This window comes from Ceratotherium simum, chromosome 30, assembly GCF_057802395.1.
Source record: "Ceratotherium simum simum isolate JZ-2026a chromosome 30, ASM5780239v1, whole genome shotgun sequence".
NCBI lineage: Eukaryota > Metazoa > Chordata > Mammalia > Perissodactyla > Rhinocerotidae > Ceratotherium > Ceratotherium simum.
Genome location: NC_141929.1, coordinates 14,475,662 through 14,497,351, shown reverse-complemented (window position 1 = coordinate 14,497,351; position 21,690 = coordinate 14,475,662). Strand labels below are relative to the sequence as shown.

At 45.5% G+C, this 21,690-nt stretch overlaps 1 protein-coding gene across 1 annotated transcript in view; it reads right to left on the bottom strand.

Annotated features, from left to right (window-relative positions):
• IL34 (interleukin 34) overlaps positions 1-7,312 on the bottom strand; it is a 53,775-nt gene extending 46,463 nt beyond the window's left edge. The window contains exon 1 of the mRNA XM_014788565.2: positions 7,214-7,312. The gene's annotated coding sequence lies outside the window, so the exon portion shown is untranslated. The remainder of the gene's footprint in view (positions 1-7,213) is intronic.
• Positions 7,313-21,690: the final 14,378 nt, after the last annotated feature.

Sequence of the window (21,690 nt, the reverse complement as noted above, 5' to 3'; positions counted from 1 at the left end):
TGGGCCACCCAGGCATTTGCCTGGTCTATTCTGGGGAGATACAGCTGTATAAAGAATCATCTTCTACTCAATAAAATTGGTATCACCTAATAGATGCAGGGCTGAAGAACACATTGCTTACATTTGTACAGACAATAAATCATCCTGTAAGTAAATCCTTTTTGCCTTTAAGAATTAAAGAGATGTATTTGGTAAGAGACACATATGTCTGATACATACTCATTGATAAAATACTCTTACTAGATTGGTCCTGCCTGGCAATTTGTAACAAGAACCATAAAACTGGTTGAACTCTGTGAGGGGGTAACTCGCTTTAAGAGGTCAGCCCCCAGGTAATAAGTCAGAAATGGCCCGAAGCAATGCCACCTGGGGAGGTGGGAGGCAGAGTACTACCCAAGAGCTGAAGAGAGGGGAAGCGCTCAGCTCATCCAGAAGGGTCAGCATCAGACCCACCTGAGCTGCTTGAGTGAGGCACTTAACTTGGCGAGCTGGGGAGAAGGACCCCTGTTGTGTGTGCGTCTACCCTGGGCGCTGGGACCCTGTGGAGGCAATGGAGTGTTATGGGCACAAGCACAGGTTTGGCTTCAGAGCCTCTGTTTCCTCATCTGTAAAATGTGAATGAAATTTATATTTATTGGCCCTGGTCCTGGTCAGTGGTAAGCTATTAGTACTATGTGGATCACACACGCAGACAATAACAGCTCCGCCCTCATTGCAACTGGACACAAATATTTTTAGTAGGGCTGGGGGATGGGTAGAGGGCGGCATACATGTGGCTTCAGAATGTCCACTGGCTCTGGTGCCTGAGGCAGAAATGGGAGATGGCACGCCAGAGAGCCCAGTGCCATGGGTTGGGTAGTAGGAAAGTCACCTCCAGTCTGGGAGGGAGACCCAGGCGGGGAAGCTGACCTGGCCCCGACAGGCCACTCAGACACCCAGTTCCCAGCAGTTCACTGCCTCTCCCTGGCTCTTTATCATAGCCTGTCATCACAGCCTCTGGGGACACCCTGGCCACTCCCTTGGCAGTGTTGATCTCAGTATGAATAAATCACTTTTCTCCTGAGGTCAGCCAAACAAGGTTAGACTCGTCCCCGGAAGAACATGTCTAAGAAACTAGAAAGGAAACAAAACCAAGGAATTATAATGCAGCCACGTGAAAACAGGAGGACTTCTAAGTCCTTATTCTGATATGAATCTGGCTCCAGACTGGGCTAGCAGCCTCCTTAAGCTGTCTCCTCACCTCCTCCTCATCTCCACCATTTGCCTTGGCAAGAAGTCCTCCCTTCTAGCACCTGCTTCCTCTGGCCTTGAGTAGCATCAGCCTTGCCCCTAGCTCTTGGCAGGACCAGCCTCTTTGCTCGAGCTCTTGGAGAATTTGGTCGGCCCCAGAGAGTTCTCCTTTGGCCCTCAGCCCTCCCATAGGGATAATAATACCTGCTGAGCAGAGTTCTTGTGAGGACTGGAGATACAGTCGGTGATGCCAACTGCAATGGATGTAAGCTCTGTGAGAACAGGACTTCCTTTTGTTTTCTGCCCCATCTCCTGTGCCTGGCCCATAGTAAACGCTCATGGATGTTTGTTGAATGAAAAATAAATATGAATATGAGCTTGAGTATGTACATACAATCTCTAGAAGGACCCACGAGAACCTAGCATCAGTAATTGTCTTTGGATAGATGAAAATAGAGGCCTAAGGAATGGGATACCGAGAGGAAGCTACTTTTCACTGTAAACCAATCTGTATCTTTTGAATTTTTTTTATTGTGCACATATATTATCTATTTGAAATTAAAAACACAATACCATTTACATTAGCACCAAAAAAAATGAAGAACTTGGGATAAATCTAACAAAATAGTTGGAGATCTATACAAGGAACACTATAAAACTCTGATGCAAGAAATCAAGGCAGAAGAACACTATAAAACTCTGATGCAAGAAATCAAGGCAGATCTAAATAAATGGAGAGATATTCCATGTTCATGGATAGGAAGACTCAATATTGTTAAGGTGTTTGTTCTCCCCAACTTCAGCTATAGATTCAATGCTATCTCAATCAAAATCCCAGAAAGTTATTTTGTGGATATCTACAACTAATTCTAAAGTTTATATGAAGCAAAAGACCCAGAATAGCCAACACAACACTGAAGAAGAACAAAGTTGAAGAACTGACACCACCAAATTTCAAGACTTAGTATAAAGCTACAGTAGTCAAGACAGTGTGGTATTGGCAAAAGAATAGACAAATAGATCAATGGAACAGAACAGAGAGTCCCAAAAATAGGCCCACATAAATATAGGCAACTGATCTTTGACAAAGGGGCAAAGGCAATTCAATGGAGAAAAGACAGTCTTTTCAACGAATGGTGCTGGAACAATTGGACATGTATGTGCAAAAAAGGAATCTGAACACAGACCTTATGCTTTTCACAAAAATTAATTCAAAATGGGTCTCAGACCTAAATGTAAAACACAAAACAATAAACTTCTAGCATATAACATAGGAGAAAATGTAGATAACTTTGGGTTTGGAGATGAGTTTTGAGACACAACAAAAGTACAATCCATGAAAGAAAACATTGATAAGTTAGGCTTTATTAAAATTCAAAACATCTGCTCTGCAAAAGACATAGCTAAGAAAATGAAGAGAAAATATTGGCAAAAGACTTATCTGATAAAGGACTTGTATCCAAAACATACAAAAAACTCTTTAAACTTAACAATAAGAAAACAAACAACCCAATTAAAAAATGGACAACAAATCTGAACAGATACCTCGCCAAAAAGATAACTGGACATCAAATAAGCACACAAAAAGATTCTCAAGATCATATGTTATTAGGGAACTGCAAATTAAAACAACGAGATAGTACTACACACCTATTACTTTTTGGCTAAAATCCAAAAAACTGACAATACTAGATGTTAATGAGAATGCAGAGCAACAGAAACTCTCATTCATTACTGGTGGAAATGCCAAACAGTACAGTCACTTTGGAAGACAGTTTGGCAGTTTCTTACAAGCTAAACATAGTCTTACCATATGATCCAGCAATCATGCTTTTTGGTATTTACCCAATTTGAGTTGAAAACTTAGACCGCATAAAAACCTGCATACCCATGTTTATAGCAGCTTTATTCATAATCACTGGAAACTGGAAGCAACCAAGATGTCCCTCAATAAGCGAATGGATAAACAAACTATAGTACATCCATACCATGGGACATTATTCAGTGCTGAAAAGAAATGAGCTATCAATCCACAAAAAGACATGAAGGAACCATAAATGCATATTTCTACATGAAAGAAATCAATCTGGAAAGGCTACATACTGTATGATTCCAACTATATGACATTTTGGAAAAGGCAAAATTACAGAGACGGTAAAATGATCAGGGGTTGTGGGGAGGGACGGATGAATAGGTGGAGCACAGAGGATTTTCAGGGCAGTGACACTATTCTGAACGATACTGTAATTGTGGATATCACAACTGTCACAATGTCATTCATTATATATTTGTCAAAACCTATAGAATATACAACACCAAGAGTGAACCCTAATGTAAACTATGGACTTTAGTTAATAATAATGTTATGAACTTTAGTTAATAATAATGTATCAATATTGATTCACCAATTGTAACAAATATACCACATTAATAATGCATGTTAATAACAAAGACTACTTTGTGTCCAGGGTAGGGTAGTTATATGGAACTCTCTGTACTTTCTGCTCAATTTTTCTGTAAATCTAAAACTGTACTTTAAAAAATCTTATTAATTACTTTTTAAAAGAAATCTTAAAAAGTATAAAATAAAAATTATTCAGCCAGTGTTATTGGCTTTGCAGGTTTAAGTCCCAGGTCCTGAACCAGCCTCAGCCTCCGCCTCTGGGGTTAACAGTCACACCTTATAAGGTTGAGTTAAGGGTTCCAGAACTCTGTCACTGCAGTGTGACAGTCAAACATTATGTTGCCTGCAAGATTTCCATGGACAGGGAGAGGAGTGGCCTTCTCTCAGCCCGGAGGGGAACCGGGGCAGGCCTGACCAGGAGGCACCCTCTGCAGAGATGTCAATCAATGAAGGTTTCCTAACTGTGAGAAGACGCTGGAAAGCACCTGGCCCCAGCCCAGCCTCCGCCAAGCCAGCTGGTCTGCTGGCCTCTATACATAGCAGCTTCACTGGGGCCTGCGACAGCCCCTCCAAGGAGGCAAGCAGGAGGGCTATGTAGCCTGCGACCCAATGCGGTGGAGGTGGGAAGAGGCTTGCAGAGAAAGGGGGGCCAGAAGGACCACCACCCTGCCCTGGTGTGCCCCTTCCACTGTGGGACCCTGGGAAGCCCCTAATCACCTTCATCATCCATAAAACAGCACTACCAAGGCCCACTCCCAGGGGAGAGTGGGAGAGAAAGCTTAAATGTATGTTATTCCACCAAGCAGCAAGTGGCACTAATATTACTGCTGTCAGACCAGCAACGGAAGCAGGGCCTCAAGGGTGGCAGCAGGGAGAGGGAAAAATCCGGGCTTCTGAACACATGACTGAACCTCTCCGAGCCTCAGTCTCCTCATCTGAATATGGAAATAACACAGTTCTTCATCTCCCAGGCTCTGTATGAATTTGGTAAGATAGTGCCTACATAGGGCTTAGCACCCTGCCTGGCACAGAGGTGTCCTTAAATGATAGCTCCCTGTGTCTTCATAAGGTGTGAATGCCACCCCAGCTAACTAAGTCATTCTGGATAAATCCCCATCCCTGTCAGGGCTTCCTCTATAATCCTGCTCAGATCTGAGGACAAAGGAGGTCACCGTACTGCCACCATTAGGGAGAGCATTTATTGCCTTGTGGGTGCTAGACTAGGAGCTTGGACAAACTGAATCATGTGGACAAGATCTTGGCACCCAGAGAGCTGGGTTGGGAAAAACACGGTTGCAAAAAGGGCAAAATGAATTCAACAGCTCTGGGAAAGACTTTGAGCCCTGGAAGAGAGTTGTTAAGGAAGGGCTCATTTGATGGAAGGAGAAGGAAGGCACTGAGCAACAGGAAGCCTGGCTTCCAGTCAAGGCCAGTGTTGTCTGCACAGTGTTATCCTTGAACCTTAGAGACCCAAGCAGGTGGGGCCTGCCAGTCAGAGGGAGGGAGGCAGTGCTGACTCACCTGGCAGGGAGTGAGCAGCAGCTACATCCATACCTGTGAGAGTGTTAAGGCCCGGAGGAGCTGTCGGCCAGGGGCAGGGTGGTAGGGAGCGGCCAGCTTGCAGGGAGGCGGATTTTGGAGATTTCCACCCAGCACAGAGGGCTGGAGCCAGACTGTCTGGGTTCAAATCCCAGCTCTACTGCCTACTGGCTAACCCTGGGCAGGTGACTTAACCCCTGGGCATGGGTTCCCATCTATAAAATGGGGATGATAGTAGCATGCACCGCACAGGGTTGTGGTGAGGATTTGAGATCAAGCCTGTTCAGCATTCAATACAGTGCTTGCCCAGAGTAAACGGCAGCAGCTATTATGACTGTTAGGGGAGGGCTGGCAGCAAGTCTTCCCACCTGCCTGCCCCCTCCCTCTGACTTGGGTCCCAACTTTACACAGGCCCCTTATAGATAACTTTGCCTGGACTGGATCACATCAGAGAGGCGCAGAGCCTAGGAGACCCTATGGCTCCACTCCCACCTCATGCAGCAGTCTCTGCAGCTTGCCCAGCCTCTCCTTACATGCCTTGACTAACGGGGAGCTCACCACCCAATGAGGCAGCCTGCTCCACATTCAGACAGCTCTGATCACAAGTTCTCTAGGCAGTGCTGAAATCTTCTCCCTGCAAACTGCCCCTTAATGGAAGCAATTTTTCTGTCAGGGACTTTCCAATGTCTAGAATCCACCCATCCTACAAATGCTAGGAACCTCCTGAGCAGGGCCCCAGTCACTCCTCCAGGAAGTCTCCCCTGAACCCCACCCTGAGCATCTCATACAGAATGGCGCAATAGCTCCCCACAAGGACACAGCCACCCTCTCCAATGTCTGGGTCTGTGAGGCAGAAAGTTCACATGCATCATAATAATAATAGTTCACATGCACTGCCTCACCCAATCGTCACAAAACCCTATGAGGCATGTTCTATTCTTTTCCCTAATTTTTAAAATTGTGGTTAAATACACATAACATAAAATCTTCACCATTTCTAAGTGTATAATTGAGTGGTATTAAGTAAAATCACATTGTTGTGCAACCATCACCAACAACCATCTCCAGAACTCTTTTCTTCTTGCAAAACTGAAAAGCTGTATACCCATTAAATAATAACTTACCCATTCTTCCCTCTGGTCCCTGGCAACCACCATTCTACTTTCTGTGTCTATAAATTTGACAGCTCCAGGTACCTCATATGAATGGAATCACGCAGTGTTTGTCTTCCTGTGTCTGGCTTATTTCACTTAGCGTAATGTCCCCAAGGTTCATCCAGGTTGTAGCATGTGTCAGAATTTCCTTTCTTTATAAGGATGAATAATATTCCATGGTACATATATACCATACTTTGTTTATCCATTCATCTGTCGGCGAACACCTGAGTTGCTTCTACCTTTCAGCTATTGCAAATAACGTTGCTAGGAACATGGGTGTACCAATATCTCTGAGACCCCGCTTTCACTCCCTTGGGGTATATACCCTGAAGTGGGACTGCTGAATCATATGGTAGTTCTATTTTTAATTTTTTGAGGAACTGCCAAACTGTTTTCCACAGCGTCTGTACCATTTTACAATCCCACCAACAGTGTACAAGGGTTCCAACTTCTCCACATCCCCGCCAACACTTTTTGTTTTGGGGTTTCTATAGTAGCCATCCTAAAAGGTGTCAGACGGTATAGCGAGAACCTATTTTTATCCCTACTTTACAGAAGAGGAAAGCGGGACTGGAGAGGCGCCGGGACTTGCTCAAGGTCCCACAGACAGCACGTGGCAGAGCTGGGATTCTAGCTCAGGGCTGTCTGCAGCTGTCCTGTCTGGTGCCCTCAACAAACCCCTTCGCGACAAATCCCTGCTGTCCAACCGGTCAGTAACCGCGCCGGGGCCTCCAACATCCTCTGCGCTCCGTCGAGCGCCTGGCTAGGGTGATCGCGAAGGAGACCTCCCCCACCCGCACCCCCGGAGTGCAAGACTAACCCCAGCCCCCTGGATCTCTCGGCCCTGGCGACTCTGAAACTAGCGTTTCAGGAAAGGCCTTACCCTGCGCGCCCGCAGAGCCGTCGGCCTGGAAGCCTCTTCGGGCCAGGCCTCCCTCTCAGGCCAGTCGGGCGGTAGCGGGGAGTGGGGAGCGGGGCCCGGGGCGGGAGTGGGGCCCCGGGCTCGCTCCGCAGCCGCCAGATGGGCCGGTGGCGTCTTGGATTATTTTGCGCAAGAGCAGGCGCGGCGCGGGGCGGGAGCGGGGAGCAGGGAGCGGGCGCCGGGCGGAGTCCGAGGGGGCCGGGGCGCGGAGCGGCTGGAGCGCGGGGTAGGGCCGCGGGGAAGGGCCAGGCCGGGCACCCGAGATGACAGCCCCCGCGCTGCCGCGTCCCGCCTGCGTGACCGTGGGCTAGCTAGGAGTCTTCCCCACGCCGCAGTTTTCTTCATCTGTAAAATCGGGGTGACTAAGTCAAAACTTGCAGGAAGCTGTGGGCGTTAAAGGAGCACTACACACACAGCGCCGGGCTGAAGAGTGGGCGCCGTCAGTGCTGCCCACACTGCCTCCTCCCACACTCATGGGTATCCTCCACCTATCCCACCCCTGTCCCACACCTGTCCCACCTCTATCTCACCCTTATCCCGCCTCTGTCCCGCACTGCTCTGCCCCACACCACCAGAGGGCCAGCAGAGCCTTGAGATGAAGGGTCCCGCTTCCCAGGTGACTCCTTTAAGGAGTAATACATTTGAAAGTATTAGCTCTGGTCTGCTTCTTAGAAAAACAAACACAGTAACAATTCCTTCAGGTAAACAAACACATGGTGACAAAGACGTTTGCCACTGCATTATTTATAAAAGTGATAACTCAATAGCACCCTGAATTTCATCTATAGGAACTAGTTGAATCACCATCCTACCATGCAATGAGATAGTATGTGGCCACACTAAAGGATGATGGAGATCTGCACTTATTGGCATTTCCATGACATATAGTTGAGTGGGGGAAAACAACAGGTTACAAGAAAGTCCTGTATAGATGATCCCATAGGACATAGAGCTGTGTGTGTGTATACGTACAGACCCGCGCTGCTCCAAGTATGGTTTCCTCATCAGTAGCAGCAGCATCACCTAAGAGCTTGTCAGAAATATAGCCTTGTGCCCACCCCAGGTCTTTGTAATCAGAATTTAACAAAATCCCCAGGTGATTCAAGTGCAAGTTACAGTTTGAGAAGCAATGAAGTAAGGCATTGTCTGAAGAGTTGCCCAGTAAAATATTATTAGGGCGTGGATATGTCTGGGGGATGGGATTGGGATTTTCTTTTCTGCTTGTGCTTTTCTGAATTGTTGGTATTTTTTTTATAATAAGTACATGTCATACAAACAGTAAAGCTATTAAAATGCTTGCAAAGACGTAAGACCCAAAACTATAAAACTCCTAGAAGAAAACATAGGTGGAAGGCTTCGTGACATTGGACTTGGCAATGATTTCTTAGTTATGACAGCAAAAGCACAGGCAACAAAAGCAAAAATACACAAACGAGACTACATCAAAATTGAAAACTTTTGTGCATCAAATGACACATCAACAGAGTGAAAAGGCAACCTGTGGAATGGAAGAAAGTATTTGCAAATATAAGGCGTTTAATATCCAGAATATATAAAGAATCCCTACAACTCAACAACAAAAAAACAAATAACCCAATTAAAAAATGGGCAAAGGACTTGAATAAACATTTCTCCAAAGATGACATACAAATGGCCAACAGATACATGAAAAGATGCTCAATATCACTAATAACCAGAGGAATACAAATCAAAACCACGATGAGATATCTCCTCATACCCATTAAGATAGCTGCTATCAAAAACACAGAAAACAAGTGTTGGTGAGGATGTGGAGAAATTGAAACACTTGTGTACTGTTGGTAGGATTGTAAAATGCTGAAGCCGCTATGAGAGACAGTATGGAGGTTCCTCAAAAAATTAAAAACGATTACTATATGTAATTCCACTTCTGGGAATACACCCAAAAGAACTGAAAGCAGGATCTTAAAGAGATATTTGTACACCCATGTTCATAACAGCATTATTCACAACAGCTGAACATGGAAACAACCCAAGTGTCCATCAACAGATTAATGGATAAACAAAATGTGGTACATATATATACAATGGAATATTATTCAACCTTAAAAAGGAAGGAAATTCTGATGCATGCTACAACACGGATGAACCTTGAGGACATTATGCTAAGTGAAATAAGAGAGTCACAAAAATACAAATACTGTATGATTTCCCTTACATGAGATACCGAGAGTAGTCCAATTTATGGAAACAGAAAGTAGAGTGGTGGTTGCCAGGTGCTGGGGGGAAGGAGAAAGGAGGAGTTATTGTTTAATGGGTATAGAGTTTCAGTTTTGCAAGATGAAAAAGTTCTGGAGACCTCTTTCATACCAATGTAAGTCTACTTAATACCACTGAACTATACTTAAAGCTAGTTCACTTAAAAATTATTTACTACGTTAAATCATAAAAATGATGACTACACTTAAAAATGATTAAGATGGTTTAAAAAAAATGCTTACGAAGAGATTTTAATGATCTGAGAAAGCAGGAAGACAAGGAAGCAGGGAAGTTCTGGCTCTTGGGAAAGACAGAAGGGCAGGTATAGGCTGGAGGGAAGGGAGGATTGAGGAGACATGTGAGTGATAAAGCCAGAAGTGGGGGCTTGCACTTGATGGGAGAGTCCTGGGCCAAAATGTGGACTTTCTCCTGTTATGACAGGCAACTGGCACTCGGAAAGCTTTAAAGCAGATCCTAACCTTTCTGAATAGCTGCCAGGCAAGTTCACTTCTTGTTGGCCTTTCAGATTCATTACCTTGACCTCAACCTTGCTAACTGTAGCCACATCCCCACTCATCCACTTCTCCGTTGTCTGAGATGGCCCCAAGAGGGAAGGCCTGGCTGGTTCTCCAGGCGCGGCTATCGGGCCTTTCCTGTCTGGGATGCACAAACTCTCCCAGAAGCCCCTGGGAAGCTTGGGAGGTAGGTTCCCAGGCCAACTGCGTGGCTAAGTTCCCAGGGGACACCACCCCCCAATTGTGAGACATGGCCCTCATGCACAAGTGTGCAGGACAGCTGGAGCCCAGAACACCCCCGGGATTGTCACAGGCCTGAAGGCCATGGTTCTCAGACCTCCATGGAGTCTCTCGGGGTCAAAGGGCCAGACTGCCCATTTCAGAGAAGATGCCTCTTCTTCCCAAGGATGGGTCATGGCTGGCCAGCAGACAGTATTGCCTGGGGGCAGGAGGCGGGCCCTGCAGCCTCCAGAGACATTTTGCAGACCCCCAGAAGGAAAGAGCTGTAAGAAGCCTACCCACCCTGAAACCCTACCCTGAGGCAGGAGAGGAGACCCACTTATTCTGGTGGTGGAGCAGCTGGGACCAGAACCCCAGAACCCAAGGCCCCAACTCCCAGGCCAGGCTCCCCCACACCTTTCCTGCGAATCCCACTCTCTGCATTTATTTATTTTGGGTACCATCAGAGCTTCTGATATGGAGTGAAAGGCTGGGGTAATTCCAGGCGTCCAACACCATCCCCTACCCCCCAAAAGCTGCCAGAACAGGCATCCCAAAACCCACTTAAGTCCCCACATCTTTGAGATGAAGTCAAAATTCTCACTTGAACTTCAAGGTTCCTCAGAATTTGGTCCCCACCAATTCCTCTCATCTCATCTCCCACTCTCCCTTTCTCTTCATCCAGCTCTGCAGCCCTCCTGAACTTCCTACCCTTCCCCAAACTGACTCCGCTTTCATAATGGCTATTCCTGCTTCCTTCCCATCTCTGCCTAATAGATTGTTCTTCCTCCTTAAGCAGGAAGCTGTCCCCAGACTGCCCAGGCAGCCTCAGTCAGTCTCCTCTGCTCCCCGTGTGCCCGTATCAGGAGCAGGGAGCCTGTCTTATGTATCTCTCTACCTAGTTTCTAGCACCATGGCCAGCCAGCCTAATATTTGTTGATCACGAAAATGAACACGTTTTCCGCCTGTCTTTTATGGCTAATTTTGGTACCTTCCCAAGGGCTCTGGAACATAGCCTTGACCTTCCACAGGAATGGGCCCCTACGTGCCAGCTGCTTTACCTATGTTATGTAATTATATGGCACAGGTATTAACATTTCCATTTTACAGAAGAAGAAACTGACCCTCAGAGAGGCCCAATGACTGCCTACTGCTGGGAATTAGCGCAGCCAGGATTGGAACCCAGCTGACCAGCCTGTGCTCATTCACTGTGCTGCATATGCGGACTCCCAGTAACCTCCCAGGGTGGGGAACAAAAGATGTGTCCACAGACTTCTGGGGAATTCTCCACTCTGTCCAATGATCCCTTAAACCTGTGCTTTGAGGACGATGACTGAGAGATGGGAAGGGTGGCATTCAGATCTGATGGCAGTAGGCGGCTGAGAGTCTGGGGGACCTTCAGAAAGAGGCCAAGCTGACCTGCTGTCCCCCGATGCCCAGCACTCCAGCCTTAGCACAGATAGGAGCCTAAGTCAAAAAATCCCCTAACAGGTGGCTAGATAAAAAGAGGGGAAGGGATCAAGAAGATGCTCTTGAGATGACCTTCTCTATTCTGCCCAGCTTGTAAAATGGCCCAGGGATAGCCCCAGGCTTGAAAGAGCCCTCCAGCGTCAGATGCACTAAGTGCTTTACAGACACTATCCCTGCCTTTCCTGGACCCCTAAGAAGTTTTACAATCTGTATTTTACATGTGAACTAATTGAAGTTATTAGGTGAGAGTTCAAGGTCAGGCAGCTATGCAAACAAAGCCTGCCTTCAAATGTCAAGTCTTAACCACCATGCTAGACTGCCTCTATCCCCCTTCCCTGAAAAATCCCCAGAGAAAACAAGTTCCCCACCCATCCCCTCATGCCATCATGGCCCTGGAAATTAGGAAATTATTCTCATAATTCTTCTGAGTAAGCTGACCCCATGTGTAGCATGAGCTGAACTACAAAAATGTTCTTGTCCTTTGCCCCAAGTATTCATTCTGGACGGAGAATAAAATCCAAGGAGAGGGGAAAAGTCTAAAACACTAAAAAAAGTTATTTCCACAGAGTTGTCTATGCATAAAAGTTGAATTATTAATTGCAAAACACCTGGAAGCAATCCAACTTCATAATCTAGGGAGAAAGGCTGCACATCCTAGGATGAATTTGTTAACGTGGCAGATACATGGACCTTAAAAATGACATGTAGTTAGTTGGTTTTTTTGCATTGTAAATAAATGCAAAGTGTAAAAGCAGAACACTTCATTTTATTTTAATTTCAGAATACTGTCTGAATGGGAAAGGCTCACTTATGCCATTTTATTTTTTCCTTGCCTCTAAATAATTTTAAATCAATTAATTTTTGATAAGGTAATCCATGCATGTGATAATTCATGCCCATAGTATGCCAGGGTCTGAAGACCTAAGCAATATACAGTGGAACAGCCCCCAGGAACCCATGACAACCATTTAAGAATGTGGCTTTATTAGTTTACAAAACTCAGAAGGGAACACAGAGAGAAGTAACTTGCTTTGTGGTTATTTCGATCTGCTTTTTTCCTGCAAGGCTGTTGAAAGCAAAAGTTTAAAAATGAAACCCAGAGCAGAGAATTCACATTTCTCTGAGACATAGTTCAGAGCTTCTTGGCTGGGACTGTCTTTTTCAAGTCTAGCTCAAATCCCTCTTACTGTCATCTGTGAAGGAAGCAGCTAAGTTGGGGTGGAGAAGTCAGGCAAAGAAAACCATGTGAGAGAAAACCGACTGCCTTCTTACCTGTTCACGTACCAGTAAATGGTCTTCTAGGGCTTTGCTGGTCGCTTTAAGGGGCTTCAGGGCCCAGAGCTGGTGCCTAGGTGCTGGGGGCAGTGGGTACCAGGTAGGAGAGGCTGTGGCTTCCCCCAGCCTACAATCCAGGCTTCCCGACTGATGAGAAGGGCGGGGAAAGCAGGCCACTGCAGCTCCTATTCAGAAACTGGAGCCAACAAGGGCGGGGCAGGGCCACGTGTCCCCGGCGTGCCTTGGAGCGTGGAGTAGGAGGGAGCCCAGCCAGAACTTCTGACTGAGGGCGCCCAGCAAGTTAATGGTGGGAGTCCCCAGAGCAAAGTCCTGGATCCCAGGCAGGTTGGGCTGTTTCAAGGGGGCTACCTCACCTCCTCTCCAGAACACATTTACTCTGACAAAAAACTCTTCTTACAAAACTTGGTAAAACCAAGTGACGTGGTAGTGACTGGAGTGCATGTGGATGTAGGGGAACAAACATTAGATAGACAAAAACCCTTTGATAAATATTGGTGTTGAAGAACAATCAATTACCCAGTCTACAGATGGAGACATGAGCCCAGAGAGATGAAGTATGTAACCCAAGATCACACAGCCAGGGTTTCCCCATGACTTGGGGCCTGTCACCCATGAGGTCTGACACACAGCACTTTGGGAGTTCCTGGGGACACAGAAAAGAGACCCTTTGCCCTCAGCCCCATCTCCAAGGACATGGGCACCCTCACTTTTCCTGGGTCAGAATGAGTGCTGAGAATGGCTCTGCCGGCCATTTCTGTGGACACCACAGGGGCAGCTCTATCTCTATCCAGTTTTCATAGTAAGCTCCCCAATTTACTTAGACTGTATTTGGAGTAGTTAGGGGTGGGCCAACCCCTCAAGGGATCCTTTAGCTCCTCCACAGCGGACAAGTGGGGAGCAGGGGACTGGGGTAGGGCTGTGTTCAATGCATCAAACTATCCAAAAAAATAGTTTACAGTGTTTCCCTGAACGTGCGCATAGAATCCTTTAAACGGGCCTCATATTAACATCTAGGATTCTGCAGCGCCTGGTTGGGAAATGCTGGCCTAGAAGATGTTAGCATGTCTTATTCTGAATGTCAACGCCTGGCACAAGAAGTTGTTCAAGAAATGGTTTCTCAGTTGGATTGACAAAACTGGATTCCTGGTTTGCCCCTGAACATCTAGCAGCACAATAATGCCCATGCTGGAATGCAGCTAACTCCCCACCCTCGTCCCCAAGGCAGTGGCTACACTGGCCACACCGTTTGCAGGGCCTTGCTGTAGAGCTCTGCCAAGTTGATTCATACCAGTCAGGTAGCCCGTGGGAGGGCAAGAGGGGCTGGACGTGATGGGGGCACAGCCACAGGATCTCACAGAAGCCTGAACAAACTCCACTGTGCCCTCTCTGGGGCCTCTTGGCTTGGAATGATGCCCCTTTCCTCCACAGGATCGCATATAGGACTGAAGTTCAAGATGGAGGTGGCTCCAGGTCTCCCTGGGCTTCTAGACCCAGGTACAGTTGCCACCGCCCTTCAGATCCCCTGCACGCTCAGGGGAAAGCACTTTGTTGTTACCCTAACTCCTGGAAGTTGATCTTATTCTCCCCATTTTACAGACAGGAAACTGAGGCTGCTTAGAGATGGTTGAACCTAGGTCATCTGACTCCATGTCCAGTGCTCTTTCTATGGCCTTCACTCCTACCTGGCATTTGGCAGATAAGATCTTGTTTCTGATTGCTTTATGAAATGAAGTCGCCTTTCTCCAGTTGCAGCATCAGCTCCTTAAAGGCAAAAGATTCCCCGGCGTGCCTTGTTAACAGCATTAGGCCCTAATGACCCAGTAAATGTTAATACTTCTCTTGACTATCACATCACTAGCTTATCCACCACATTTATTCATGGCCCCAAATTATTAACTTGTGAAAACTCTCCCCAAATGTCCTAATCAAGAGCAAGTCTGATTCCCTGAGATTTTGTTTGCAGTCAGAGAAGGGAGTAAATTCTGTTTGGTGGGCCTGTGGATTGAAAATTTGAAAACCAGGCTCTAGAAGGCAGAGTTAGAGGTGGGGGACTGAGACGGGTTTGCCTCTGGGATTACAACAAAACCTGACTGGGTACTGACAGAGCTGCAGGATTTGGGGGTGGTGTGGGATGGGTCAGCGCCAACAGGGGCCTTTAGTTACTTCCAGTTGAGTCTCCTGGTCTTTTCTCCAAAAGCGGAATTTCCAAACTTGCTTGTTTTTATTTTATTTTTGCTTCATCTTGAACAAGAAGTAATGTTCCCTCATTCCCCACAACATACAGTGATTTCCAGATATGATCATTCTCACCAGATTGTGAAATACACAGATGCCCAGACATCCCCAGCAGAGATTCTTAAGAGTAATCTGGGGCAGAACCCAGGAATCTATTCTGACAAACTCAGATGATTCTATGTCCAGCTGAGGTTAAAAACAACTGTAAGGGGCCGGCCTGGTGGTGCAAGCGGTTAAGTACTCGCACTCCGCTGCGGTGGCCTGGGGTTCGCCGGTTCGGATCCTGGGCGCGCACCGACGCACCGCTTGTTAAGCCATGCTGTGGTGGCGTCCCATATAAAGTGGAGGAACATGGGCACGGATGTTAGCCCAGGGCCAGTCTTCCTCAGCAAAAAAAAAAAAGAAGACTGTAACAGGTTTCCTACCGTTTCCTGACCAAAAACCTTTGGCTGCCCATCTTCCACCTTCTCATTTTTCAGGCTTGAGACCTTCTGATTTTTCCTAGAAGTCCCAAGGCTGTGCCTGTTTTATCTGAGGAAAGCAGAGACACAGGCCTTAGCCTCTTCTGAAACTTGCTGCCAGGCTCTCTGGCAGACTCACCTCGCCACCAGCCTCAGAGGGACAGAAACTGCTAGATTATAAAAAACTCTTCAACTTCTAAGTGCAGGGCAGACCTGGGAGGAGGTGGTACATAGTAGGCGCTCAGTAAATAGTGATGGAATAAATGAACTGAGCAGCATCTTCTAGTGGGTTAGGCATGTCTTCTGATGATGGCTTTCAAAACTTCTCAAGAAACAGCTCTTGGTTGTGCCGGTACAGACTGTTGAAGGGGACTCTTCTGACTGCTCTGTAGTCTGTACTGCTGATTTCAGTTCACTCAAACTTCATACAAGCCCCAAACATTGTGCTATCATGTCCCCAAACGTAAATCAGCCACCAACCACAAAGGCGTTCACTGAGTCCCTACCATGTACCCCAGAGCAAGCCATCTATCCCGATCTTATTTTTTTGGACAAGATTTGATTTCAGCAGCAAGAGATGGTTCCTCTGAGCTCTAGATATAGTCTTTGAATGTATTTTAAGGGTGCAATAAACATAAAATATTCACATACAATATTGTATATGCAAATAAGTAAATAGATGACTCATGCAAACACATGTCATTTCTATTTTGAATAGAAACAAAATTTAGGAATTAAAGAAAAAAATGAAAGCCAGGTTGATGCCATCTGAAGAATGCTCCCAACATTTCTGGCTTCCCACAGTAATGAGAATTTTGAGACACTGCAGTCACGGGAGCAGCACGAACTCTGGAGACCAGCACTCTCCCCGTGAGATGAGTGAACCTCAAGGGCTTTTCCAGCCCCAGCAATTGTCCTGCTAGCAATACATTCAAAAAAACCATGACAAGCAACATTCCATCCACGGACTGAATTAAACCCCCCTCCCCCCAAGAAATGCTGTTCTTGGCAAGAGATCTTCCAAAGGAAACAACATCTGTGGAACCTCCACCTGTGAGGTCAAGGGAAAGCTGAGGCCGCTGAAAACTTTTCAGTCATTTCTTAGACCCAAGCTGCAGGGACTTAACAGAGCAGCAGGATGGGAGCAATCCTAATAACCAAGGGCAAATGCCTCAGTGTCTTGACTATCCCTCTGAGTTCCATGGCAGTCCCTGATGTGTTTTGCAAGGCTAGACAGAGTTCTCCATGTACCTGGTTGCTCGACTAAAGCAAAGGGAGCTGATTAGGTCCCCTTAACACCTACATAGATGGAATTTGTAATTTACTCTCATCCAATCACTAAATATTAAACACCTTTTGTTGGTCCTGAGGCAAGAGCTATGAACTAGACACAATTCCTGCTCTCAACATATTCAAGCCTAATTCCTTGTGCCTGTGCTCCAGAAATTCCACTTGCCAGAGCCCTCTCTCTTGCAGAGAACAAGCAAACTCATGGACAGATATGCAGAGGAAGCTCAATGGTGACAATTCCTGTATATGACACCTAAAGCACAAGCAAGAATATCAAAAATAAATAAGTGGGACTACATCAAACTGAAAAGCTTCCACAGAGTAAAGAAACAATCAACAAAGTGAAAAAATAATCTATGGAATGGGAAAAATTATTTGCAAAACATATGTCTGCTAAGAGGTTAATATCCAAAATATATAAAGAACTCATACAACTCAATAGCAAAAAAATAAATAATCCAATTAAAAAATGGGCAAAGGACCTGAATAGACATTCAGGAATAGACATTAGACAATAGACAGGAACAGACATTATTCCAAAGAAGATATACGAATGGCCAACAGGTACATGAAAAGTTACTAGTCGTTAGGGAAAGGCAAATCAAAGCCACAATGAGCTATCATCTCACACCTGTTAGAATGGCCATCATCAAAAAGGCAAGAGATAAAATGCTGGCGAGAATGTGAAAAGGGAACCCTTGTGCACTGTTGGTGGGATTGTAAATTGGTACAGCCACCGTGGAAAACAGTATGGAGGATCCTCAAAAAACTAAAAATAGAACTACCATATGATCCAGCAATTCCACTTCTGGGAATATATCCAAAGGAAATGAAAACACTAACTCAAAAAGATATCTGCACTCCCATATTCAGAGCAGCATTATTTATAATAGCCAAGACTTGGAAACCACCTAAGTGTCCATCTATGGATGAAAGAATAAAGTTGTGGTATACACACACACACCCACACCCACACCCACACAGAGGAATATTATTTAGCCATAAAAAACAAAGAAATCTTGCCATTTGTGACAACGTGGATGGACCTTGAGGGCATTATGCTAAGTGAAATAAGTTAGACAGAAGACAAATACTGTATGATCTCACTGATACGTGGAATCTAAAAAAACAAAACAAAAAACCCAAAAACCACTCATAGCAAAAGAAATCAGATTTGCAGTTACCAGAGGTGGATGTGTGGCGAGGGGGACTGGAGCAAGCTGGTCAAAAGGTACAAACTTCCAGTTACCAGATAAATAAGTATTAGGGATGTAACGTACAACATGATGACTGTAGTTAACACTGCTGTATGATATTATATATGAAAATTGTTAAGAGAGTAGATCCTAAGAGTTCTCATCACAAGAAGAAAAAAAATTCTTTTTCTTTTTATTGTATCTATATGAGATGATGGATATAATCATTTCACAATATAGGTAAGTCAAACCATTATGCTGTATGCCTTAATCTTATACAGTGACGTATGTCAATTATATCTCAACAAAACTGGAAAAAAAAAGAAAATCTTTCCAGCTGTTAAGAATTCTAGTAGAGGGGCCGGCCCCGTGGCATAGTGGTTCAGTGCGCGCACTCCGCTGCTGGCGGCCCGGGTTTGGATCCTGGGCGTGCACCGACGCACCGCTTGTCAGGCCATGCTGTGGTGGCGTCCCACATAAAGTGGAGGAAGATTGGCACGGATGTTAGCCCAGGGCCAGTCCTCCTCAGCAAAAAGAGGAGGATTGGCATGGATGTTAGCTCAGCACTGATCTTCCTCACATACACAAAAAAAGAATTCTAGTAGAGAAATCAAGTCCAGACAAGGCCTCTCAGTTATGGAGCTGAAATGCTGTCTGTATATCCCTCAAAATTCTATCTCATCCAGCACCTGTTTGGCTATTATCAACAGAGAATGTGCGAGTCAATGGGCACATCGAAAGTAAAGCAGTTTAAGGGGAAAAGAGAATATCACATGGTGTGTATGGGGTGGGGAGGGAAGGAGATTTGTGTCTATGGTTATTTGGTGACCCCTGAAGGAAAACAAAGACTTTATTGTGCTGACCTAAGCCCCAAATATTAAGAGCTCAGGTTTGGCTCAATAAGCACCCACAATGTGTTAGGCTGAGTGCTGGGTACTTTAGGTATATGCTCTTATTTTATTCTCACATCAACCCTGTTTATCTCCGTATTATGGATGAAAAGCCAACTGGCCTGACCAATGTCATGGATCTAATTAGAGGCAGAGACTTGACTGAAGTCAAGCCGTATGAGTCTATGTCTAGACTTACTGTAAGTTCCCATTCCAGACTTAGTGTTTCAGAATCTTCACAGGGAGATGCCTAGGAATCTCTATTTTTATTAAGTGGCCTAAGGGATGATTTTCACAATTAGGAAAATTTGAGAAAAAAATAAAATTTATACTCCCAAGAGACACAGGGTAACTTGGACTTTTTGATAAATGTTGGGATTCTTAGGAATCAAAATGCTATTTCAAACAAGGTTGGGCAACATATTTAGGGACTTTTGTGCAGCTTACATTATCTCTCTCCCTTAACTGTCTACAAATGGGGGAACCAAGGCTCAGAAGTTTTAAATGGCTTGCCCAAATTCACTCAGCTGTTACTCGGACAAGCCAGGATCAAACATGTTGCCTGATTCTAGTTCTTTTTCTACTACAAACACATTTTGGCTGATTGTTTCCCATGTGTAAGCTTTCTCTCCCCCTACTAGAATGTCAAGTTCACCTGGGCAGACCTTGTGAATTTCTCACTGTGCTTAGCACAATGCTCCGAGTTCAAGATTTGCTGTCATCTATCACATAACCTTTTGCAATATGCACCCACATTTCTATGACAATCCCACTGAGTTTGTTTCATTTTCCCTGGGCTTTGGGTAATAGAGGAATGGAAAAGGAGAGAATCTTATAATACACTGGAAGCACAAGATAATCCAACATGAAATCCACCCTTGCCTGGCCTTCCTGTAGCTCTCCAGTGGGGCAATAATCAGATGACCATACATTCCCATTTGCTGTATAAGATCTAAAAGTAAGGTTCAATATTATATGCTATAAAATGAGACGGGCTTCAAATGGCCTAACCTCAAGTTGCCCTCCCCACTCTGCTCTTATGGATAAGGTTCCCTAGCTGAACAACCCTCCTTATCAAAGGACCAGCACAGTTCCTGCTCACCTCTGGGCAGCAGGTTTCAGTTCCCTGCCAGTCCACGGATTTACCCAAACAAGCCAATCACTTCCTCCCACAGGAACCAGGAGGCACCTCATCCTTTTCATACTACAAAGCCTGCCTCCCACAAGCCATAGTTGTTTCCTGGGTTCCTGAATGCAACCCCCATGTGGCCTTGCATGGCATGCAGTGTCCTCCTCCCTTGGGCTGATTATGTGACTAATAAACCGTTGTCTATATCATCAAAAAAAAAAAAAGAAATGGTGACAATTCCTAATTCTACACAGAGATCAAGTTTTCCTTTCTTACATAATCCCCCTACTATCGTAGGAACAAGTATTTCAGGAAAGGGGGTAGGAGCAAGGAGCTACTGCTCAAACATCTATGCTGAGTTTCTCAGACTACTGCATGTCAACATCATACAATCTGACTAAATGGAATGTGTTTAGGTGGGGGCCAGCCACAGGAAAAATGGGCCCTGGAATTAGGCTGTACAAATGTAATTCAAAAGCACTATGTGAATCCATGAACTCAGGGAGAAAGAAAAGTGTTATTTAGGGATTCAATTCCTGGTAAAACCTAGGTCTCTGTTGACTAATCTAAAAACAAGTCATGATTAAAGAAATACGTAGTTGGGGATAGCATCAGGAACTCGCTCTGTACTGGATTATGGGCTGTTGGGACCAAAGATTGTGTCTGATCACCTCCATTCTTGATTCTAACCCAGTGCTAGCCACAGAGAATCTGCTCAATGGAAGTGGCTGAGCACATGCACACCAAAGAACGTTTTCCTTTGTGAAGTACTGAGAAGAGCAGTGAGCTCAGGTCTCTCCAGGTTCCATGAAGCTGAGGGACTGCCTGGAAGATTAAGGCTCCCTACAGCTGGGCAGGAGGAGGAAGGCTGAATTCTCAGGTGTGGGCTGGAATGTTTCTGAGACTTGGTCACTTCTAGCTGACAGGCTACCAGTGCTGCCTCCTCATACCCCAAAGGCTCTCCAGAGCCCAGCTAAGACGTCTGCTGCAGACAGGCTCCCCCTGGTTACCCATGTGCCTTTAAACTGGGACCACATATACTGACTTTGTTCCCAAGGACAGGTTAGTATCTGGGTTCTTCTGTACTTACTGATCCTTCCTAGTAGCCATATGGCAAACAATCATTTCAGGAGCTGTAGAAGTAAAGGAAGCACCTGTTAAGAGACTACCCAACTGGAATTCATGCCCAATCCTTTACTCTAAGACCTCAAAGTAGAATGAAGCTGCAACAAAGAAATCAGCTGCCCTTCCTCAACATCCAACGTGACAAGGTATGGATGATCACATGGTTATTATTGAGCCCAAGATCATCTACATAGCATAAAGGACTACAAAAAGCCAAAAAAACCATCACAGAGCTGGAGCATGAGGCCACAGGGTGCCAGTAAGTCCAAGTAGGTAGCTGGAAGGAAGAAGGATACTCAGTTCTTCCTGCTCCAACTGGGGCTCAAATCTCCCACCTAAATGCTCATCCCCAGAAAAGACACATAGACACGAGC